Raw genomic sequence first — 27,035 nt, 5'->3', positions numbered from 1 at the left:
GTGAAGGGGTAACAGACAGACACACTTTCAACTAAAACTATAATAAACTAACTATATTAGTAAGTATGGATTATATTAAGTAGGTATACTGTGTATTTTATGTGTGATATAAAATATTATAATAATTATTTTTACTTAATTGTATTATATCAAGATTATCTTTACACTGTACATTAGAAATAATCTTATGAATAAATCAACTTACTTGCTCTGTTTCAACTTTCAATACAGAAATACTAAAAACAAAATAAAGCTCCCATACAAGAAACGTAATTTTTTTGGCCTTTTTTGCTCGTAATCAATAATGACAACAGTTGGGCACTTGAAACTTTCACAAGATCCTTAATTATATTTGTATTTTAATAATTATTAATAATATTAAAATAAAATTAGTAAGTATTCAATTAACCCCATACAAAAAACACATTTTTTCCTATTTTAGCTCGTGCCTACCCTTCGTGCGCGAGTTTGACTCGCACTTGGCCGACTTTTATCATTTGGATATAGAACTCTTAAACGATATTGGCCGATTTTCAGACACACAAGATTCCAGTCGTCGCCGAGTAGAGAGATAGAGTACGGTTGACTACTTTATAAACTTTTACAGTAAAGTAAATTTTATTCTATAATTTGTGACTACGACTATCTTAAAAATCCAAATTTACTGAACGTGGAGCCCTAGCGAAATGAGTCAGACGGTTTGCCGGGGACGTGACGGGAATACGGTTAGTGTACGTGTTGTAACATGCCAGTAGCTCGAATGGCATGGTGTAGTAGTATGAGTATGAGCATTATAAAACGACAATGCAATAATAAAAATATAAAAAATATACTGATGATTTTTCTATAAACGTTAACTTAAAAATGATTATGCCTTATTGTCGATTTTCGAAACATGATAACTATACTTTACATGTAAAATTGAACAACAAGTAGCAGATGTCATCACGCAAGCGTCCTTTCATGCCTTTCACTTCAAAGATTGAACGAGTAACGCAAAATTTTATAGGCATTTATACTTGAATTTAAAAATAGAACTTTTCTATTTATAGAACAGAAATAAAATATACAACACAGTTACTCTATTTTATAAAGCCATGGACTTGTCCACTGGCAAGCGTGTGTGCAAGTAACTAGCACAAACAACCAACCGGCCTCGCTCTAAGACATCACGGAACAACTATAAAGTCAGCTTTTTGTTTCACATCAGAAAATACAGTTTTATCGTCTTCCCATTTCAGTGTCATTCAATTGATACTTAGTTTTACCCGATTACGAAGTGAGGGTAACGATTTTGGTAGAGTTTAGATCACCGTAGCGCCTAAACGTTCTTTAGTCAAGAAAATTTTAAGATATCGTGTTTTTGCTAGGTCTGATTCTCGGAAATATAATGCAGTATCTATGTCTACAAAATGAAACAAAATTCGGAGTTCATTTTCAAGTATAAAAATGAATTATAAAATCGTCAATTTAGGGTTAGTCGCCCCCAAAAGATAGTGATAGGGTATAAGAGCTAGCGAGAGAAATGCGTAGCTCGATTTTTATTCGGCGGTATCCGCTTTTCTGACATTTCACTAGATTTAGTTTAGTGAAATGACATATCACTAGATTTGTTTAGTAAGAAGACGTAAGAAACAAGAATATTCGGTATCTACCGCGATTTCATGATATCCCTAGGGATTTCGGGATATCCCTGATATCTTCTTTTCCCTGCGACTATATGTCGCAGGGAATATAGATAATAAATTATCGTAAGTAGTATTCAAAAGGATAAATTACTTTTTTCAATACTATAATAAATGACTTTTTATTTTTTAAACATACATTCAAATGTAAGTGGATTAGAAATAAGCTTCGTATAATTGCTTCAGACTTCAGAGAGACAAGTCGTATGGTCGTTCCTTCGTAGGGACGAAGTTATAACAAGCAAAGTTCATATGAACCTGACAAATTACTTTCTTGACTATGATCTGGGACAGGTGACACTAACGAAGTACGAACACAGAAATTGTTCGACGTTGATTCGAATTGTGCTTGGCATCTGAGGATTCGTTCACGTCATGCGATACGATATCGGTATACGACCTTGCGATATTTTATTAAGTAAATAGATACAAGATATAAATGTCGAACCCGTCTAAATACATGAGATTGGACAAATTCTTAATGTGACTTAAGGCTATTCGAACCACGACCACGACCACGACCGACAAGAATTGAAACCAAATGTTTCATAGCTTATAGATATATTACTTATTTTGTTTCTTTTATGTTTACGGCACAACAAATCAGTGGCGGTTCGATTGCTAGACCAATATCGATAGAAAATAAAAATAACAACTTGCAAAGTACCTACTCGTATTAAGTAATTAATCTGTAGGAGTACGAACAAAATATCGATTTATGTGCTTTTTACTTACTAAATTTTAATAAGTATAATGAAGATACAAACTCGTTTATATAACTTAAGAATTCATTTCTAAAATATCATTTATGGACCAATGAAAAATAACAGCTTTACTCCAATGGTACTTTTCTGACTGTTTTAACTTTACGACGTCACACCTCAGCACTTGGAGAATACTAATGCGGGACTATACATGAAAATGTTTCTTATGTCGTGAGCTCTAAAGGTCTTTCGGAAGTAAAATAACTCCGAATATAGTGCACTAAGCGGTGTACTTTAGTGTTTTAAATTCCTGAATGTATTGTCCTGGGATTAAAAGAAGTTAACAAAATGGTACATTGCTGGCAATTGTGATACGTGAGTGGGTTATAAAGGAAACGCGTAGTGTTTTCTGACGATAGTTCTTTTTTTTTATGAAATAAGGGGGCAAACGAGCAAACGAGTCACCTGATGGAAAGCAACTTCCGTCGCCCATGGACACTCGCAGCATCAGAAGAGCTGCAGATGCGTTGCCGGCCTTTTAAGAGGGAATAGGGTATTGGGGAAGGTGGGCATAGAAAGGGAACGGAATAAGGGAGGGTAGGGAAGGGAATAGGGTAGGGTATTGAGCCTCCGGTAAACTCACTCACTCGGCGAAACACAGCGCAAGCGCTGTTTCATTCCGGTTTTCTGTGAGGACGTGGTATTTCTCCGGTCGAGCCGGCCCATTCGTGCCGAACCATTTTTCTCCCACGTCAAAGTTCTGGTCTGATTGCATAGAGGCGATTTGGCAAAAAACCATTGGCACCATTGAGACGATTAGTACAGACGTTTACAGAAATCGTAACTTTACAGATATAGAGAGTAAATATTAGGTAGAAAATGCATAATATTGCTTTCGTCATTGTTTTTATTTTCATAAATTTTCTTGTCAGTACTAACAGTGAAGTACCCATTGATATTGCGTAGGTACTATATTGAGTGCTTAAGACTCTAAAATCTAAATTGTGTAAATGATACTCAAATGCCAAGCTGCCTTATTCAAATTTATTATGATCGATAATATCTTAGAGTAAAGTAAAGGTGTATTATTAAATTACTATAATTAGCATAGGCTCATGGGAACAAAGCTTTAATGCCAATCAAAGCTAAAAGGGAATATGGCAACAATAGGCGTAAGATATCAATTGCAATAAAGAGACTCAGACTTAACAAAGATCTAAGCAAGTTGCGTACTATAATTAGTCGGGAGTTACAATACACTTTTTAACAAAATTTTGTATATAGGGGGTTTCGGGGGCAATAAATCGATCTAGCTAGGAATCATTTTCAGAAAATGTCATTTTATTCGTGTTTTATCGAATACCGAGCAAAGCTCGGTCAAACAGCTAGTTATTTATTATTCTTTATATTTTTCTATATAAGTAATGTTTATTATTACTGCGATGGTAATTTTTTATCATTCCAAATCTGCGGGGCTAAAATGGTCACTTTGGAGAATCATTTAATGAATAAAAATATATATTTTTTTTAAATCGCAAAATGGTCAATCTGCTTGCAATTAATTATGTCTAGTAATTAGTACTCATTTGACATTCGTCAGTTTGACAGTTTTGACAATTCGTTTGCTGAATTGATTGAGAGGAATTGCTAAATGTTACCATTTTAGCCCCGCTGAGTTGTTCTTTTGATGATATTATCGTTTAGATTAAGTGCGTTTTGATGTTATTATCGTTTAGACTTTAGATTAAGTGCGATCTGAGCAAACATCTCCTGGTTGCTATACAGGTTGTAACAAAAATAAGTGATAATACTTTAAGGTTTGTGTGTGTCCCTCATACTTATTGAGTTCACTGTGAAAGTAGCAGCGCTGAGAGAGCAAAACTTTTTTGTGATTTATATCTAGGGCAAGCGACCGAGCGTCAAGAATTTTTCTATCCAAAGTTTAAAAAAAAGTTACTCTTTCAGCGCTGCTACTTCCACAGTGAACTAAATGCAGGGAACTAATATACACTCTAAAGTATTATTATCAGTTATCACTTAGTTTTGTTACACACTGTATATAATTGTAGAAAATTAAGCGCTTCCTGACATATTTCCCTCCATCACCTACCACCGCCAATACATAATTTGGCCGCAAGCAAATTGATACTTGGAGGACATTGACAGGATAGAGTTAGGGTCAATTCAGACCGCAACGTGACGCGTAGATGCATTTCTTTTTCTGCCATATTATGGAGGTGTTAACAAACATTAGGGTGACTTTCAATCCGAGTTTATTTTACAAAAAAAAATTTAGCAGAAAAAGTTAATTCAGTTGTAACGGTCAATCAACTATGAATTTATTTCTGAAGTATTTGCACAGATGTTAGTTTAATTACAGAATTAGTCACATGTTATATTTCGGTGATGAATCATGTACATGTAAACAGGTGAACGTGTGAGCTGGTAAATAAAAATAACTAAATAAAGATCACAGTATGTCGCAGGTACATTAACTCAATGAAGTGTATACAAGGTGTAACAAAACTAAGTGATAATTATTTAGGGCGTGTATGTGTTCCTTATAGAGAGTTCACTGTGAAAGTAGCAGCGCTGAAAGACCATTTTTTTTTTGGTTTTGTATGGGCAAGCGCCCCAGCGTCACGAGTTACCCCATATAAAAGTAAAAAAGTGGTATTTCAGCGCTGCTACTTTCATAGTAACTTTGTAGGAAGTCAATCAGACCTACCATGATCTCGCGGATACATGAACTCGCGGACTACTCGATTAGTACGGGAGCCCTATAACAATTTTTTTAATACATAAAACAGAAATAGAAAGAATTTCATACTTTGACTTGATGGTCTTAAAATATGAATTGTTCTATTTGTAGGACAATGTTATTCTTAAATTATAGAATGTGTTAGTGTAAACACCTTGAAACCATCAAATGAGCCCGTCAAAATGAAAAACTTTTTCTATGAGAACAATGCTGGGAACTCAAAAAAAAATGCCGTCTTCATACCCATACGGATGCCCGGATTGATAATTTGTATGGGTGTGAAGACGGATTCCTTGTCATATTTTGTGAACTTCTTGTTGTGTTATCTCCATCAAAGGTTCTTTTTCGAAACAACTTTTCTTTTTAATAATTATTATTATGTAGGCGTTAATATATCGGATGAACAAATTAAAACAAAGAAAACCTTTTATTTTAATCAATAAAATTAATTGCCATAGAAAGTTGATATTTAATTCGATCAATTAATATTACGTAAAATCTTTTACCCACCCAATAATAAGATGAATCGTATGTTCGTTTATTAATCGAATTGAGTAACTATAGCGTGGGTGAAACATAGACCTAGGAACAGCAGAAATGTGTCGGGAAATTAAATTACAATATTATATTTACTTTTGTTCCATCGTGTCGGTCGTAAGGTATAAATGCTCCGACATAAAAAATGTGAATTGAATCGTTTCAAAATATTTCCTGGTAGATAGACTGTACTCGGCGAAACATGGCGGTAGCGGTCATTGACTCCCTCCCTGTCAAATATAATTTTCTATATAAACCGCGATTGACAATGAAGTGTCAGATGTGAAATGTCAATTTTTTGACAGGGAGTCAATGACGCTACCGCCATGTTTCGCCGAGTACAGTATAGGTTTATTTTAGGTAGGGTACTTATTTTACGTAATCAGGTGCCTTACTCCCGAAACTGATATCTATTTCGATTTTCGATTTCAACGGTTTTTGACACTTTAGACATCTAAAATAGCGCTATTTTAGATGTCTAAAGTTTAAAAAACCGTGGTTGTATATTATTATAGTTTTCAGTAGCGACTGTGATGTATTTCAGTAATCAGTTCTTTATTTGCAGTAAAAGTGGTGGTTATACAAGATGTTTACAATATTAGTGGTTCTGACACTTTTAGCTATACAATAGCATGCAAATATTATATATAGTAAATTTTAATTATATGCCACATAGTCTACAATTATAAATTATTTATAATAAATTATTAGAAAAGCTAGTTCATTATTAGTTACATTAATCACATCATTAAGAATTATTATAAGTTATTACAAACAATATACCAATAATATAATATGCATAATCTTATTTATATTTTTTAATAATTAGTCAAGTAAATTTACTTAGGGGTTACAATATTATTATATGTCAATTTCGTCAACATTTTTTCAATACATAATATAAATAATTTCAGGTTTGTAGAAGTTCATTTGTAGAATAAAATGTTTTAGATTTGAGCCACTTTATGAGTTCTTTTTTAAATTTAATATAAGGTAACTCTTTAATTTCTTTCGGTATGGCATTGTATACTTTGATGCACATAGGGTAGTATTGTTTTTGATACAAGGTTATTCGTGGTAAAGTGTCGAGTACCAATCTGTCAGCATTTCTATTGCTTCGTGAGTATATTTCATGTGCTTCTGTAAATTGTCCATAATTCTGCTTTACAAAATTGGCTAGCTCGAATATGTATAGGCTAGGCAATGTCATCAGTCCTAGTCTTTTAAAAAGTGGTCTACATGATTAGGGGGGTGTACCACAAATGGCTCTTACACATTTCTTTTGTGCTATGAATACCTTATTAATTTCTGTCGAGTTTCCCCAGAGCATTAGACCGTATCTAAGAACAGATGCTACGTAAGCATGGTACATCGCGAGAACTGTAGGTAGTGCACATATTTGTCTCAATCTGAAAAGACCATAAACAAATCGGTTCAGCTTAGAGCATATATGCTCTATATGCGACTTCCAATTTAGATTTTGGTCAATATAGACTCCTAAAAATTTTGTGTCATTTACCTTTTTTATTGGTTGGTTATTGTACATAATATTATAAGTTGTTGTTTCATTTACACGAGTCTTAAATTCGATATAATTAGTTTTAGTCAGATTAACATAAAGATTATTATTTTGCAACCAAGAATATATTTTTTAATTGTTTCATTTAATTTAAGGTCAATTTATATAATTACTGAGATTCATGATTACTGATATGTCATCAACGAATAGTGTGAAATTATCGTCTGTCACGACAGGAAGATCATTAATAAAGATTAAAAATAGTAATGGACCTAGAAAACTCCCCTGGGGTACCCCACATTTGATTACTCTAGATTTGGACTTATGCACCGATTGTACATTGAAATGATTTATTGAAGATATTTCAACAAATTGCGTTCTCTGATAGAGGTAAGATCTAATCCAATCTAGAGCTGGACCCCTGATTCCCAAATTTTCAGTTGTGAAACAAAATCAAACGCCTTTGACATATCAAAAAATATGCCAAATGTAGGTTTTTTTTCATTTAAATTTTTAGCTACGGTATGAACAAGATTAGAAGCTACTTAAATAGTGTTTTTGTTAGTCTGATACCCATATTGTTCTTCTTTCAGTATTTTGTATTTGTTTATAAAAATAGTGATTCGTTTGTGCATACATTTTTCGAAAACTTTAGATATAACAGGTATAAGTGTTATAGGTCTGTAATTTGCTATTAATTTTTTATTTCCTTTTTTTAAGATCGGTTTTACTAATGATATTTTAAATATATTTGGGTATTGTCCTATTCATAAGATACGTTTATGAGGTAAGTGAGTATTGGCATTATTTCTTTTTTACAATATTTAAGGACTTTCGTTGAGATACCGTCATATCCTTCTGAATTTGTGTTTCTTAATGACTGTATGATTTTGCTTATTTCAGTAAAATCACGAGGTGTCAAGAAAATACTACTAAAAACGTTTGTTTTATTTGTATTGATATTATTTACCTTGTCATTATGAGCACTCGTCAAATTTATAAAATAGTTGTTAAATTCATTTGCAATGTCAAAAGGCTTAGTAATTAATTCATTATTTTCATTATATATTTCTGTTATAAAGTCATTACTATGCGTATTATTACTAATTTCATTATTTATTATTTTCCAGGTTGCTCTACATTTATTTTTTGCCTGTTTTTAATATTTATCATGGTATATTTTTTGAGGTATATAGGTATCGACTAGTACGAAATACCTTTGAATAAGATTCAAATTTATTTTATTTTCATTTGTTTTATTTTTGTAATATTTAAGACGTAGTGACCTTTTTATTTTACAACTTATTCGTATAGCTTTACTTATGCATTACTGCTTTGTAAGATTATTTTTAATTTTTTTAAAGGGGAAACATAGTTTATAGAAAAGAGTAAACTCATCATAGAAGGATTGCATTGCTATATTAATGTTTATTTCATTATAAACGTCATTAAAAGTTAGCTTGTCCAGGCAATTACGAAATTTATTCATATTTTCTAAGTTATAATCTCTTTTGTAAATGTAGTATGTCGCTGGTGTTTGTGGATTACTATTTACAGGTATGTTCAAGATTTGTGAGGTATTATGATCAGATAGTCCATGTTCAATTAGAGAGCTTGATGCTTTTGTGCTTGATGCTTTGATGCTATTCTGATTACTCTCTACATTTTGTAATAAAAATGTCTATTCTGCAGTAAACACCAATTGGGATAGTTTTGAAAGTGTTGTGTATCCTTTCGATCTATTATAAACCCTTCACTCCTTTTTTTGCATTGGGGAAATGCGATTACGCATCCCCGGCAGTCTGGGGAGGACTATTCCGCTTAAGGCCACGGGATACGCGGAATTCATAACCGTGACCCTGCCAGACTATACCCTTTCCTGGACATCCCTGGAATTCCACAATCGACTCCACATTAGTTCGAGTTTTACCATGATTAACAAACAGATTCATTTTTATTATAAGAGACGCACATACTATTTTGAATTTGAAGTCTATCTATCTATCACTAGCTCTGTAGTAACAAATCTTGTACGTATTTGTTCAATTGGTAGTATTTTAACAGTGGGTGTAACATTTCATCGAACGCCGGCTTATGATTTTTATTGCCTTGCTCGGTGTGGGCTGGAACCCTTAGGGACTGCAGCTATCGGACTATAATAGTACTATTAAATGTTGTGACTTAAGATTTCAATTTATATCTCTACTTAAAAGTTATTTAAAATTAAAAAAAGTACTATTGAATAATTGGCGGATGGAGGACCTACGTGATTCAGTCGGTTTATGATAATATGAGGTTTAATTGATTGGCTATGAAAAATGTTATACAGGGTGTAACAAAATTAAATGATAATACTTAAGGGTGTGTATGGGTCCCCCATATATAGAGTTCACTGTGAAAATAGCAGCGCTGAAAGAAGATTTTTTTTGGTCATTTATATGGCGATGCGCATAATCGGCATGAATTTTCCCATACAAAAGTAAAAAAAAGTTACTCTTTCAGAGCTGCCAGTTTCACAGTGACCCATAGAAACCCTAAAATATTATCATTAACTTTTATTTTATAATCTTAAGAAATTACGTAAAAATATATTAAATATTAATTACTGATGCCTAAATTACTATTAAAATATGTCTTATATAATTACTATGCGAAAACTAGTATTAATATTATTATTATCCCAATTCTTTCGTGAAGCACAAATATTCTACTTTACGTTAAAACATAATATTATTATCTAATATATAAAAATAAGTCGGGTTTTCCTTCCTGACGCTATAACTCCAGAACGCACGCACGAACCGATTTCCACGGTTTTGCATTCGTTGGAAAGGTCTCGGGCTCCGTGAGGTCTATAGAAAAAAAATCAGAAAAAACTTCAAGAGAAAAGCAGGAAAACAGGAAAAAACATTTATGGCGAAACAACGTTTTCGGGGACAGCTAGTTTTCTATGACGCAAAACATATCATACGAGCGCCGAGTACAACAATGCAGTAAGTCATAAAGTGATATTTTCACGCGCTTAATAGGCGTAGACATGTTAACACTTCAATCTCATTGGCGTAACAAAATGGGCGTTATGAAGACTGACACTTGGCCCTTATAAGGGTCTTAAAGAGGCCATTAGCTTTATTTAATGAATGCCTATAAATCTTTTCTCATTTAATATGGATCGTAATAGATCAAAGTGTACCATTTAAGTGTGGAAAAATGCAGTCTTTATCTTCCAAATGCATAATTAAGTTGAGACGTAATAAACGACAAAAATATATAAATGTAGATACCATGTATCTTTTTGTCATTTATTACATACCTGATACTACACACAAACTAAAATAATTATAGTCTACCAATGATGTTTTATTACTATTATTTAAAAAGTAACCAAAGCATTTTTGATGCGTTGATAGTGGAGAATGAATGCTACAGTAAGATTTGTATTATCCTGTCGTGGAATATGTTCAGATTTTCCACAATAATTTTCATATCTACTGTCAGCAAATTCTGTACGAAACATGAAATTTTATTCACGAAATAACCTGCCCTAAGGGACATTTTACGACTGCTCGTAGGACGATAAAACGCCCTGAATCCATAACCAGCCCTTCTGAATCTGTATCGGTATGAATAACGTCACTGAAAAATCACATTATTAAAATATAGTCCCGTGTTCTATCCTTTCTATTTTATTGCCTTTTTTCTGAATAGTGATTTATTACGCTTTGCCGCGTTATAGCTTATTCCTTTTATTTTTCCACATCATTTACTTTTCGCTATTGCTGGAATCTTAGATCAGGTAGGCCGGCCTTCACAGTTGGAATGGCTTTCTGGATTCATAATCTGAATTTTGTAATATTCATTCAGAATGTCTATAATACCACACAATATCTGGAAGATTCATACACATTCTGATAATTTCAGATTATGATTTTCTAAATCTAGGATGTAATGTTTCCCATGTAAAACCATTCTGAAGAAAAGTACAACAATTTATATTAATAATTATTAATTTCAGTCCATAAATTCAAAGAACCATTCATAAGTATCAAGCCAACCCTAGAGGTACGTCTAACATCAGGACAATCATTATAACGAGTAAATCTTGACAACGATAAGTTTTGTAATGACCACTCCTAAGAACTATTACAGAAAAATGCCTGCCTCCGGGTAATGAGACTAGACTCAGGCTATCATCGGGCCTATAAATAGACCTACTGGTTACTCAAAATAAAAGCTTAAGCTTGGTTGAGACAATTTTGTTTTGATGCCTATCTCGTTTTTGTTGTCGGGTTCATTTTGTAGGTATATTATTAATATTATGATCATTAATTTATTTGGATTTATTTTTTGTTACTAAGTCGGTCATTTACATAACTATATTATATTAGGTAGATCGAAAGCTTATTGTAATGTAATTATAGCAAAAATGACTGCAGAATAATTTTTATATAATATAAGTAACTATTTCTGTGTCAGAAGCATGGACTGGGAACAAAAAATTGCTAACGCATTGATACCTTTTAATAAGAATAGGCATTTTTTTTCAACTAGTGAAGTTGTTGCCACAAAAATGGCTTACTCAACTGTGTTTAATTCTATAAAGTCTTAAAATAACCTGAATTTGGACGGATTTAGCTGAAATATTTAGTTTCAACATTCATAACCCGTATAACTTTGTCAATATTAAGTTGAGTTTGGGCGTAGGTAGTAAGTAAGTTTGGGGTGAGGGTATGCTGCGGTCACCCGACGCAGTTCAAAACTGCCAAACTAAGCAATTAGTTCAATATTTCAATATTTTGGAATATGATTTTATATTTTGTAGGTCAATTCGACTATAATATAATAATACTGTTTCCATAACGTTATGGCTTAAATGTAGGCACGAGTAAAACTTAAAAATGTAATAAAATATAGTCTCAAACGTGTTCGTATTGTAATGTGAAGCTGTATTGAAATAAACGTTGGCCCATGATGGACAAATATTACAGTCGATTAAAAGCGTGTAGAGGGGCATAGCTATCCTAATTACCCATCATGGACGTTGATTATGCATACTGCCATCATTATTACAATCTTGGTTATCTATCAAGGCCCCGTTGGGCCTTGATATTCTTCACGTTAAGGGGGCGACTAACCCTAAAGTGTCGATTTTATAATTCATTTTTATACTTGAAAATAGGCCCCGAATTGTTTCATTTTATGGAATTAGATACTACGTTATATTTCCGAGAATTCGATATGAGCAAAAACACGATATCTTAAAATTTTCTTGATAGAAAAAATCACAAAGATGCATCTAATTTTCACCAATTTTTCATTTATTGCCTTTTAGTGCATTGAACTAAGTTCACATTTTAACACATTGTATAAAATTCTATCATTGAGAGATCGACCTAGCGGATTTTTAAAATGTTGTATATTTATCGAGTTATCGAGAAAAAACTAATTTGGCGATGAATCCTCGTCGTCCTTTTTCACCTGGCATATTATGAAAGACGGGCGTGAGTGTAAAGAGAGAAGGACGATGTTTAATTTTTTTTGGGTTAGTCGCCCTCTTAAGAATGGCTGAAATTTTCGAATCTTGATCGCAAGAACCGGGTTCGAATCCTGCCGACGGAACAAAAAGTTTTTAAAGGTCCTGGGTCATGCATATATGTATCAAATATGTGTATCATATAATAAAAATCTTATATATATGTATAGTATAAAAGTGTTAAATATATTTCCGTTGTCTGGTACCTGTAACACAAGTCCTTCAGGTACATACCACGGGGCCAGACTGACGTGGTGTGAGGCGTCCATAGATATTATTATTATTATTCAAAAGAAACAGAGATTGTTAGTCCAAAACGCTTTTAAAATTATAACTAGAAGCCCCGTGAACCTCGTATCACTTTCCTCCTAATAACCCTTTCTAATAACCTTCCCTGGATTTCCACGAATATTTCAAGATTAAAATTAGCCAAATCTGTTCTGCCGTTTTCTTTTTTGATTATTTTTTATTTATATAGATATTAGATTATTAGGACAGGAGCCATCCCAACAGGTAACCTAACCACAAAATGTCCAAATTAGGCTCACCCACTACATGGGGTCTATGCCAATTTTATGCTCAGCGACGCATAGTGACATCTAGTGGGTTTCAATTCCCACGAACTCGTTACAGATATAGGGGAACCGCAGATGTGGTGATGTTCTCATTATACGGATGACCGAACATTTAACTAACCCATACTAATGTTATAAATGCGAAAGTATGCCTGTATGTTTCCTTTTCACGCCGAAGCTGCTGAATTGACTTTGTTATAATTTGGTATGCAGATAATTTGAGAGGAAAGGACATAGGACACTCTTGAACCCGGAAAAATAAACGATTCCCGTGACAAACGATCCCATAATCCATGTAATCCCAAATCGCAGTCTTTAATTTTTAAGCGATCTTTAAGTGGTGCGCAGCCTATACCCCTACATATTTTATACAAGTGAGAGTAAGTCCTTATATTAGGAATTCAAGCCCAGTTGCCAGTCAACTCGGAGGGTGATAAATCTTGGAATTGTCAACATAATATTAGTGAAATATTTGCGAACTCGACTGCTATTCGTTATTTCGACAAAGACATACTTAAATGCTGGTACCGATTGCTTTGACAGTCCGTGAATTCTTCACGAGTTTATCTATACATAATATATTATATTGTTTATAGTGTGAGCGATAATATATTGCATTCCTGGTATTTTGTTTTAAAATCGATTTAAAAAGATAGAGTCAGTGACCTTATGGAGAGGGCAAGGCATTGATATTTTGCATAGACATAATATATACTGATATTTTGTATGATTTTTTTTTCAACTTGACAGATTCAAAATGAGGGGTATCATGTCTTTCAAGACGTGACTTATGATAGGCACATGTACTATCAGAGAAGTTGATTCCTAGGCAGATGGGATCGCTTTACGTCAAACCCAGCCGACAGATCACAATTAATAACATTGAATTGGCATGATCCGACCAAATGACGTTGGTCCGTCAACTGCCTAGGAATCAATGGAGGTAATTGATTCCTATGGTACATCGAAGTTAGTAGTTGAATAAATCGATTAAATTATTTGTTGAGAGACAAGATTGTTCAGAGATTTGGATGACCGCTCCAGCACCGCTGTCATAATTGCTTGCCATTTTTCTACTTCGCACATTTTTCTACTTCATTTCTAAAAAAATAATTAAAAAGTTAACATAAACCATAGACTAAGGAAATACTGGTCTGTGCATAAACGTATCAACGTATTTTCTGCACAAATATAACAATTCTTAATGAAAACTGTATAAAATAGTTAAAAAATAAGCCAGTATAGCTGATTTACATGGACAGCGGCGCTCTGTCCTTAAAGTTGCGATTAATTATTCCACTTTATGCAAATTCGGAATGCATCACCGACAGTTTTGTGAACAAAACATTTCAGTTAAGTCGTTTGTGGAAAAGAATAATCTAGGTTTTTGTGGTTCTAGCGAAGTCTGCTTTTAAGTTACTTTGGTTTCGGACCGGCTTTGTTTGTTGTTTGATTTAAAAAAAAGTAACTGTTTTTTTAGCTTTCCATTATTTAACCGCCTGCGTTTATAAATAACTAGATGACGCCCGCAACTCCGTTGCGCCAAAATTAGTTTATCGTGCCGGAACCGAACATTTTTCCGGGACAAAAAGTATCATAACATAATAATAATTATGTCCTTTCCCGGGACTCAAAGTTTCTCCATACCTTTCAGCAAAATTGGTTCTGCGGTTTGGACGTGAAGAGGTAACAGACAGACAGACAGATACACTTTCGCATTTTTAACATTTGTACGGAAGTACGGATTCCTTGTTAAGCTTATAATTTGTAATAAGTAGTTATTTTCGGGCAAAAAGTATGTACCAGGTACCTGCTATTTCCTTTTCCGTGTTCTGCTCTTTATCTGTGGCAAATTACATAAAATTCGGTCTAGTAAATACTTTGTAAGATTAGCGCGTTAAAAAAACTCTACAGATACTTATAATATGAGGTATTTTAGTATCTTGATTCATAAATAAACCGCTCAAATTCTTAAGCTTAACTTAAGAGGGCGACTAACCCAAAAAATCAAACATCGTCCTTCTCTCTTCACACTCACGCCCGTCTTTCATATGCGAGGTGAAAAAGGACGACGCGGTTTCATCGCCAAATTAGTTTTTTCTCAATAACTCGATAAATATACAACATTTTATAAATCGGCTTAGTCGGCTTCTCGATGATAGAATTTTAAACAATGTGTAATGTGTTAAATTATTAACTTAGTTCGATGCACGGTTATGGCAATAAATGAAAAATTCGTGATAATTAGATGCATCTTTGTGATTTTTTCTATCGAGACAATTTTTAAATATCGTGTTTTTGCTCAGATCGAATTCTCGGAAATATAATGTAGTATCTAATTTTAGAAAATGAAACAATTCGGGGCTTATTTTCAAGTAAGTATAAAAATAAATTATAAAATCGAAAATTTTGGGTTAGCCCTCTTAAGAATTAACACCCCAATTCATTCTTGCAAAAAAGCAAAAAGAACATTTCTCAGCGGGCTTTAAATGTCGAACCGTCAACATTTTTCCAGCATTTAGACATGTAGTAATGGTTTTCGGTGTACAAAAAGGAGCCAATAAGTTAGGAAACCTTGATTTGACAGCCCTTATTAGTACCTTTCAGAGCTTATTGCTATAATAACTTAGGTTTTAACATTCGGATTTGGATTATTATTATTTACGAAGATTTAAGACGTTGATAAATAACTTCTAAATATCATGTTTTATTTATATATTTTATATTTTTTTACCCGAAATGTTATGTGTAAATATAGTATCCTCTGAGTTTGGAATTGTTGTTTTCAATTGTAAAAGGACAATGCTGATTACCTGATTGTCTGACAACAAAGATTAATTAATCGCGTATTATCTTAAAAGGCCAGCAACGTACCTGCAACTCTTTTGATGTTGCGAGTGTCCATGGCCAATGGGCCACGGTGATTGCCATCAGGTGACCCATTTGCTCGTTTGCCCCTTAATTTTTTTTTTAAAATCTTACAAGAAAGCTATTGAGATGATGAAAATAATATGATCCTACCTTTGATGTACAAGTGTCAAAATTCGGCCCGGCGCCTGATACCTCACCAGTTGTGTCGGTCGGTAAAAGGAGGAGAAAGTACTCTTGTGTGTTACGCACACACTTTGACAACAAGAATCACTCTTGTGTGATTCTGTTGAGCTCATAAAGTTAATATACCTAGCGGAATAGAGCAACAATCTCGAGCTGTCAAACGAAACTTAAATTGGTTTTCATCTGTGTGAGAAATATATGTACGTATACACTTACACAAGCATGATTGAACATGAATTCTATGAGATTAAATTGTCAACGTGCGGCACGTGCCGACTGGACGTTAAAAAAAGAGTGCTGCTGTCATGTATCACACGTCGCATTTACAACGCAGTGTTACTGATAGTGACATTTCTCTTGCTCAGGCCTTTGTTTCTCTATTCCGCTAGGTATATTAACTTTATGGTTGAGCTGGCTGGGTTTTAAATTAAACCGGCTACCGTCACGAAAGCCAATTTAATAGCCATTATTATTATTATTTTCTAGATGAGCCGGTTAACTTCGTATCATTTCCCTCCTAATATCACACTTCCTTCGACTTCCACGAATATTTCAACACTGAATTTAGCCAAATTCGTTCAGCCGTTTTCGAGTTTCAGCGAGTCAGTATTTAAAGTTTATACAAATGTTCCTATTACAAGCACAGGATAATCCAATATAAAAAAGTAGTACATAAACTCCTCGATAACAATAGGTCAGTGACCTTTGATAAGACAGGCAGATTTATTTCCAATTGTAAATACACATAATGAGGACATTGTAACACTAATTGAATCTAATTAAAATACATTGCATCTGTTTATTATCTATCTTCCGTTCAGATTCTGCTAAATAAATCTCATAACGTTTTGATATGAATTCGATGCAGTCAGATTAATGCATCACTTACCAAGACAGTGACGTAGTAATATTATTTATTTATTTTTTAATGGTTAAACTAGATGACGCCCATAACTCTGTTGTGTCGACGGTAAAAATTATTTTATTGCGCTCTACGAATAATAAAAACTAAGGAGACGTAACGCCCATACTATTACCGTTTTAAATTTAGTTCCTTTCGAACTGTCATGTAACGTCAGCCTTTATACCGCTCAAGGCCACCTAAATATTGCAAATGTATTGAAATGTGTACCTAAGGTACACTTTTTTAACAAGTATTGTGAAGATTGTTTTTTGACGGAGTTAATGTTCCTTAATTTTTATTATTCGTAGATTTATCTTATATCTTTAAACGAGCAATTCTTGTATTTGCTCGTTTAAAGATATATACCCAAAAAAAACAAAAACAAGAATAATATGAAACAGTACACTACAAAAAGCTATACGAATTAATAGATAAGACGAACTCAGAATAAAAGTAACAGTGAATACCAAAACTTTGAACAGAAATTTTTAAGAACCATAGAGGACTGTAAAATAAAAAAAATAAAAAATTCTAACCCACCAAAACAAGACTGGATAAATAAAGATATCATCAGAGAAATCAACTACAGAAACAAATTATGCCAAAATCTAAAGACTAATCCAGAAAACAAATACCTTAAAGAAGAATTTACAAAACAAAGAAATCTAGTCACATACACAATTTAAAAAACGAAAAAGGAATACTATAACAAGAAATTGTTAGAGTGTAAAACTTATCCAGCTAAGGCCCGATTCGACCAAACTTGAAGTTATACGAGTATAACTATCATGAGAATAATTTTACTCCTTTAATTTACTCTAGGGTATTATTGTTTGCATTTTACCAAGTTACTCAAAGAGTATGAAATAAAATGTCGATTATAGTTCACAATGACACCGACCGTGACAGTTGACACCCCGTTGTGCAACTATTCTCAGTTTAATATTTACTCCACCAAAATAGCCCGTGTAAATATTTACTCCCGTGTAATTACCTCATTCTTGGATTAGAAGTTGGAAAAACGCAAAACCAGCTTACTCTTAGTTTAGGAGACAGTTATACTCGAGTAAAATTTTACTCCAGTTTGGTCGAATCCGCCCTAAGATGTGGAAGCTTATAAATTATATCTGTACCGACAAAACCAAAGAAAGACATATAATACCAAAACTAGAAATAGAGGATGCTGTAATAACGAATCAAAAAGACATTTGTGAATGCTTCAACAAGTTCTTCTCGACAGTAGGAGAGCAATTAGCACTCAAAATCCCGATTCAACATCACCATGAAAGGATCTTTACTGGTCAGGAGAGGACTCACACTAATCAAGAACTTACTACAATGACACCAACGACTGTAGACGAAGTGATTAGAATAATCAATAATTTAGATCCAAACACCAGTGCCGGCATAGACAATATTACTACTAAGTGTATTAAAAGTGTCAAAACGCTCATAGCTCCAGAGTTAACTCAATGTATAAATAATTGTCTAGCTTAAGGTATATTTCCAAATAGTCTTAAGATCGCTAAAGTGATTCCTATTTTCAAATCAGGCAAGAAAACCGACCCCAGTAATTACCGACCGATTTCCGTATTACCCGTAACGTAAAATTTTTGAAAAGGTTATTTACAATCGACTTGAATCTTACTTAAACTCAATTGATTTTCTATATAATAAACAGTATGGCTTCAGGCCCTAATCTAACACACTCGGCAACCGTAGATATAATAACAAAAATAAAAAACAATATTGATTCCAAAAAATTTGCTCTAGGTATCTTTATTGATTTGAAAAAAGCATTTGACACAGTTAGTCACAAAATTCTATTAAATAAACTAGCTGAAATTTGAATAAGTGGTAATGCTTATAATCTTTTAAAATCTTGTCTAACTGATCGATATCAAATAGTTAAACTCTCAGAACATAAAAGCCAACCCAGATTAATAACGTATGGCGTTCCGCAAGGCTCAATTTTAGGACCACTGCTTTTTCTTATATATATAAATAATATAAGCAAACTAAAATTAAATGGAGACTTGTCATTATATGCTGAAGATCCTTGCCTTTTCTATTTTGGCCATAAACTAGACCTTATTTTACAAGAAGCGCAAGACGACCTACATATGTTAAATAGATGGTTTCTCTCAAGTCTACTTACTATCAATGTAGCTAAAACAAACTTCATAATTTTCTCGGCTAAAAATAAAAAGACACAAAATTTTACCCCCCTAAAAATTAACGATAAAATTATAAATAAAGTAACTAACGAAAAATACTTAGGTCTCAATTTAGATAATAAACTTGGAAACGCCATATAGAAAAAGTAAAACAAAAAATTAATTCACTAACGGGCGCGTTGCGCGGAGTAGTTGGATGCCTACCGCAAAAAATACGGTACGTAATTTATAACTCGCTAGCTAAGTCACATATAGATTACTTGATCGAAATCTGGGGGTCGTCTGCTAAAACCAACCTTAAACCCCTTCAAATAGCCCGAAATAGATTAATTAAAACATTATTTCACTATGACTACCTGACACCTACATCAAAAATTTACAAAGACACGAAAATTCTAAATATTGACCAAACATACAAATATTACTCTTGCATTCTCGTCCGTAAATTTTTAAACAAAGATATACACACTAATATTACATTTACAAAAAAGAAAAATATACAAACAAAAGTGTTAAGAAGTGCTAATAACTTAATCTTGCCGATACCAAGAACAAACTACGGGAAGAGAAATGTCACGTACGAGAGTGCACAGCTATACAATAATAACCTACCAAAGTCGATCAAGGAAACTAAAAGTATAATCGCGTTTAAAAAATTATTAAAACATCACCTACAAGAACAAAAAACACAATATTATAATATTTAAAAAACTGAACAATCTTCATATTTCCCTATTGCCATTGTAACAAAAAAAATAAAAAAAAATAACGTAAATTAGATAAGTAGTTTTGGAGATTAGCGAATACAAACATAAAAACATACATACATACATATATATACATATACATACATACATTAATAATATATACATACATACAATATACATACATACTGAAAGAACTCCTTTTTTGAAGTCGGTTAGTAATTAAAATAATTAAAACAAATTACCTCCTAATTTACATCGATTACTCATCAAACCTACAAACTTTAGTGTCATATCTGTCGAAGAAACTTTAGGTCAATGTACACGATGTATTGTTCAACTTGTTTTGCAAGCCACAGTATTACACAGTATGTTGACTCAACTCATTCCTACATTCTAATTAAAACTTTACTTATTCCTACATTACAATTAACCGTAATGAAGAGGCGAGTTTGCATGCTTGTGATACTGTGTTGCCTTAAAACTTGTTAGACTAAATTGTCTGCTAGACTTGAGCTACTGGAGATCACCCTAATGTGTACGAACTTCGGAATCTTCGGAACCGAATGATTTTACCGGAGGCCCAATCCCCTAACCCCTACCCTATTCCCTTCCCTACCCTCAACTATTCCCTTCCCTTCCCTCCCCTATTACCCTATTCCCTCTTAAAAGGTCGGCAACGCACTTGCAGCTCTTCTGATGCTGCGAGTGTCCATGGGCGATGGAAGTTGCTTTCTCGTTCGACCCGTTTGCTCGTTTGCCCCCTTATTTAATAAAAAAAAAAAATCGGAACGGTCCAGTATGAGGATAGTCTACTGCAACCACGTATACTGTGATAACTGGCCTTATCGATTATAAAAATACCCTCAATTGTATCGATATATTTTTTCTTTGTTTACGTTATGAATTGTTAATTTTATAATTTTAACTGATTGTAATCTATCTCCTTAGCTCACTCGATGTGATTTGTAATGTTTACTATAGCTTACATTGTTTGTATCTCTTTACTTCATTGTCTTTCTGATGTAAGTGAATTAATGTAAATTCTTATGAGAATAAATGTCTTAAAACCTATAAATCGATCTAGCTAGGAATCATTTTTAAAAAATGTCATTTAATTCGTGTTTTATCGAGTAGCGAGCAAAGCTCGGTCAAACAGTTAGTATATTTAAACGAGCAATTCTTGTATATATTTATAATTGGAATCTCGGAATCGGCTCCAACGTTTTTCATGAAATTTAGTATATAGGGGGTTTCGGGGGCGATAAATCGATCTAGCTAGGAATCATTTTTAAAAAATGTCATTTTATTCGTGTTTTATCAAATACCGAGCGAAGCTCGGTCAAATAGCTAGTTTATTTTTTAAGGGTTAAACTAGATGACGCCCACAACTCTGTTGTGTCAACGATAAACATTATTTTATTGCGTTGGAACCCTACATTAACCGTATGGTTTTTGTCCCGGAAAAATGTACGGTTAACGAATTTTAGTTAGCCGTAGCCGTAGTTGCGGGCCTAGAACAATATAATATCCAAAGAAAATAATATAAAAGAAACCACCCACAAAATTCAATGAATTATACATAATATTATTAATCTAAATAAAGCAAGATTCCAAGGAATCTCAGAATCAAGTGCTTGTTAAGCGTCGATCTCATCCATTCTGCATGCAGGACTTCATATTTAGTACAAATATAGGTATATCTTTATAAAACCATTTATAAAGATAATAAATATCTATATTGCAAACCTACTCTTTATTACTAATTTTAAATAGGGTCTTTTGTTTTTGTCTATTATTATAAGTAGCTCTCTAATTATATACATGGACTTCTTAATTTTATGTTAAATTGAATTATATTTTATAATAGATGACCCGCTGAAATTTTTATCACTTCCTACCAATATACATCATAATTCTATTATAAGTTAATCCTTGGAATATTTTAAAACTTAATTTGGCCAAATCGGTTCAGCCGTTTTTCAGTTTTAGCGGGACTAACAGAATTGAAAATCTATTTTTATATTTTTATTTATATAGATCATATTACTTATTAATAATTAAGCATCACAAGACAAAATACTATTTAGCGTCTGTCTAAATGGTCGTTGTTAAGCATTTGTGTGATGTGTCCTTACTCCTTACCCACAATTTTTTTTATTGAATTTATAATGCGGTCTCGTTCTAAATAATCTAAAGCACATACCTTCATTATTCTTTGTGGCTTAGTACACGAATGCGTAACATAATTCGTCGTCAAAATAATTTAGCCTCATTATCCTCAGCGAGATTCACTAAATTATTCTAACCTTTATGCAGATCAGCGTAACGAACTCTTAAGCAAGCTATTCTGGCGTTAATCGCTCCTCGCCTGCTATTTATACTCTCCTGTATAATTCTAGAAGTCAATTCATCAATATGCGCCTGAAAACAATTCCTTATCCGTAAGAATATTAAATGCTTTATTATGTTTATTGAGATATTTGGACTTGACGTGTGACATAAAAGTCTTTACCCACGTATGGAATTAGCAAAATAGAATTTCTATTAACCGCACATAATTCCGCAATAAACGCGTTAATATATTTTCTTCTCTAATATTCGTGTAATTCTAAGTACGAATAGTGTAACACTGACACACTATTACCTTCCATTTTCTTGAAAGAAAGTCTTCCAAGCAGAACGACAATCCAAACAGAAAGATTAATATAATCAGATCAGTCGTGGAAGAGCGAACGCGTCGAAATGAATTTTAAAACGATCGAAAGGGTAAATAAAATAGCAATTAGAGTATACAGCAAATCTGTAAAAACAGAATTTTAATTATTATTTTGTGTTAATTTTATGATTTCGTAAAGCAGAGTGCGGTTGCGCAGTTACTTTATGTTATAACGTATTTTGAAAATTCGTATTATCTGTCACTAGCTGTTGCCCGCAACTTCGTCCGCGTCAGTATAGTAGATCACGTCCCAAGTATTATTTATTGTACAAAAACATTCAATGTACAATTGAATGTACAGCATTGATTTTTATATATAATTGTTCCGCGCGGCTTCGATTGCGTAATTTAGGAATTTCACGCGACCGTACATTTTTCCGCAAAAAATAGCCTATGTCCCTTAACGTGGTCTATTCTTCATGTTTGCCAAATAACATAAAAATTGCTCCAGTAGTTTCCTCTATTTCTTCGCTCCTATTAGTCGTAGAATAATAAAATATAACCTATGGCCTTCATCGATAAATGGGCTATCTAACACTGAAAGAATTTTTCAGTGTTAGATAGCCCATTTATTAGTTAGATAGTCCCAGACCAGACCAGACAAACAAACTAACAAACTCTGCAGAATTATAATATTAGTATAGATTTCTCTAAAATTAAAAAAAAATTGAGAGCTATGCATAGATATTAATTACTAAACGTAATAATGCTGGTGGTTTATATTTTATTGTGTCCCTTGTAAAGCGTTAGGTATCTGTCATTTATAAAATTAAAAATACAACATATTAGCACATAAGTAGACGTTTAATATTATACTCCTGATTTACCCTTTACTAGTGATCATTATCATCGTGAATCGTGATAGATAGCAGATATAATGGGGAATCTAAAAATACGTCAAGGCATATCTAACGCGTCAAATCATTGGGTGTCCTATAAATCCGTTCCAATCGCTTCCTAGTGAGGCGTCAATGATCGTTGCGACACTAAAGCGACAGATTTAAACAGAGCAGACATTAAGCTAAGTGACCTTTTAGACGACCGACACTGATTATATCTAAAGTCGGCACTACATAATATAGGCGAACGCGTTGGCTGACGCGTTGGCCGGTGCGCTGGCCCAATGTGTAGAAAGGGCGTTAGGTACTTCGTTCGTTCTACACATTGGGCCAGCGCACCGGCCCGCGTTCAGTTCAGTTCGCGCTTCCACTCTAATGGTATAGCCTTCGTAAATACGCCGCCGGCCCACGCGTCGGCCAACGCGTTCGCTTATGTGTTGTGCCGACTTAAGAACGTACAAGAGTGCTGCTTACGTTATTTTAGGATTAGTTACAACGTAGCGAGGCGATGCAATGAGAGAAAAATACTGTGTTAGATTTTTCAGAACGTAAAAAAGTTCTGTGCGATCTATTTTAGGGTCAATTCAAATTGCAACCTGACAAGGCGATGCAGTAAAAAGTTATTTGCATTTTTCAATACGCCATTAAAAAACTGAACTATATTATACATAATAATATTAAATTGACAATCTGGCAGCCCGCGGTGTAGTTACCTTAATTTTACTAAGATTTTGGCCTAAGCTTTAGAAATTTCGTTTAAGCTTTTCATTAAATTAAAGTTAAGTTATCATTGAATGTATTTGTCTCTCTCACTCTCTCGTGTTTCTTCCCTGTATGGACATGGTCCGGAAAATTCCGTACAAATGTTCCAAATAGAACTGAAAATGACTTCTGTCGCATTTCCGTCATTGTTGGATTTTACGTCTTAAATATTCTACTAATGTGAAGTCGAACGCTATCGATCGCGCGACGGAAATGTTCCTCTGAATAAATTATACCAAGTGAACGTACTGAATTTACACTATGTAATGTAATTGCGAATTTATACTTGACGAGGGCCGTTATAAATAGTCAGTACTTAAGATGCGACCCGGTCTCAAGACGCGATTCGGCTCTATGATTGGTCCAAATTTTGACAGCCAACCAATCACAGAGCCTGAACCGTGTCTTGAGATCGATATGCATCTTGAGTACTGACTATTTATACCGGCCTAGATGTTACGCGGTTCAGCCCGCGTTTTTCGCTCACAAAAGTTAAGTTAAGCCTACGTCCTTCATCTATGTCTGTGTCAAATTACATTCCATTTAAGTACTTCAAAAATTATTAATAATAAGTATATAAAAGTATATAAAAAAAAGTATAGATTGAAGTGAAAACCTTTTGAGCAGAGTTGTGCATTTTTTTCGGCATGGGTGAAAAAGGACGTGGAAAGTCACGTCAGGTTAAGGGACTTAAGAGGGCGACTAACCCCAAAAATCAAACATCGTCCTTCTCTCTTCACTTCTGTGAGTACAGAGCCCGTCTTTCATATGCCAGGTGAAATAGAACGACGCGCATTCATCGCCAAATTAGTTTTTTCTCAATAACTCATAAATATACAACATTTTAAAAATCCGCTAGGTCGATCTCTCAATGATAGAATTTTATACAATGTGTTAAAATATTAACATAGTTCAATGCACGGTTATGGCAATAAATGAAAAATTCGTGAAAATTAGATGCATCTTTGTGATTTTTTTCTATCGAGAAAATTTTAAGATATCGTGTTTTTGCTCAGATCGAATTCTCGGACATATAATGTAGTATCTAATTTTAGAAAATGAAACATTTCGGGGCTTATTTTGAAGTATAAAATTGAATTATAAAATCGACATTTTAGGGTTAGTCACACCCTTAAATGAAAATTTGTAAGACGGAGGAAGAGTCAGTACTTCTTTTTTGATTTTTCTACTGCGCGGCGAAAAATTGTACGAGTCCGGTTGTTTCGTTGTAAATCATTCCATTTCCATCTTTGCCGTCATTTCCAAAGTGCAATCCCTAGTTTTCTAACTTTAATAATTATATTAACTGCAAAGAGAGCCAGTTATTTGAATGAATACAACGTTAAATTTTAACGTTTCTCTTATTGCCTTAGAACAGTTCTTAACTCCAAAATCGATCCATTGTTTATAATATTGTATCTGTAACATAACTATGTGCCTCGACCTATTATGTAAAAACTAAAGCTATATTATTATGCCGTTGATAAACGGTGAATATTCTATACAGGCAAAGCAAACATGAATGTGCCTCCGCCGCATTTTCTGAGGCGGCTTTTCTTAAAAATGTTTATTTTTCGCCACTGGCTTACGGCCATGTTATTTTATGTTTAACACTTCTCCTGCCGAGTTTTCATGCATAGTTTGTTTAGAATATAAATATTGTATGACATAATATTCTTATATTACAATGCAATGTACTATCAGAGAAGTTGATTCCTATGCAAATCGGGGACCTAAGTAGTTTGGTTGCGTTACGTCAAACCCAGCTGACAGATCACAATTAACATTGAATTGACATATTCGACCAAATAACGTTGGTTTGTCAATTGCATAGGAATCAACTTCCTCGATGGTGCAATAATTTTCAAGCACTCAATAATTTGCCAATTAAAAGTGTGTGAATGATTTTGATGCAACATAATTTCGTAACCGTTGAGATAGGTGATCATTATAATTTATATTATGCAATTTTATTATGAAACTTCTTACATCTTGAGAGAATTGCTACTACACTGATTTTATATAAATGGGGAGTCAAAGGTTGGACTTTATGAAAAGAACATAAAATTGAAGTAACAACTAACAATATCGAGACTGCATTGAAATCGACTCTGAGTCCCTAGCCAACACTTTTCTTTATCGCTCCTTTATAGAATCGCCGATTAAAATATCTTATGGAATTGACATGACATAACTCGAATGGCGACTTCTTATTATCGGACGCTTATCCCAATTCCATACATTTCTGATCGGTAATTCTATAAAGAGCAGATTAATAAAACGTGTTGGATAGGGGCTCTGATTACTTAGCAGAATAGACCTACAGCTATGAACCTTTATAGTAGTCAATAAGTGAGAAAATTGTCCAAGTTATCAAATACGGAAGTTGTGAAGATATTCCAAGTTTTCCCCATCATTAAGTTGTTTAGACATTCGCTAAGTTTTGATAAGGAATCTCATCAGGGGCTGCGTGGTAGGTACCTTTGATCTTAACTTAACAAAATCTCTAAAAATAAACATAATTAAAAATTCGGAGAAAATTAATAAGGGAGAGTCTGGTAT

The 27,035-nt window shown here is 33.5% G+C and overlaps 1 protein-coding gene across 8 annotated transcripts in view; it reads left to right on the top strand.

The window, feature by feature from the left end:
• LOC121738916 (collagen alpha-1(XVIII) chain-like) overlaps positions 1 to 27,035 on the top strand; it is a 195,560-nt gene that overhangs the window by 10,913 nt on the left and 157,612 nt on the right. The gene's annotated exons all lie outside the window — the stretch shown is intronic.

This window comes from Aricia agestis, chromosome Z, assembly GCF_905147365.1.
Source record: "Aricia agestis chromosome Z, ilAriAges1.1, whole genome shotgun sequence".
Lineage (NCBI taxonomy): Eukaryota > Metazoa > Arthropoda > Insecta > Lepidoptera > Lycaenidae > Aricia > Aricia agestis.
The sequence above is the reverse complement of the archived record's forward strand: the minus strand, read 5'-3'. Positions and strand labels throughout refer to the sequence as shown.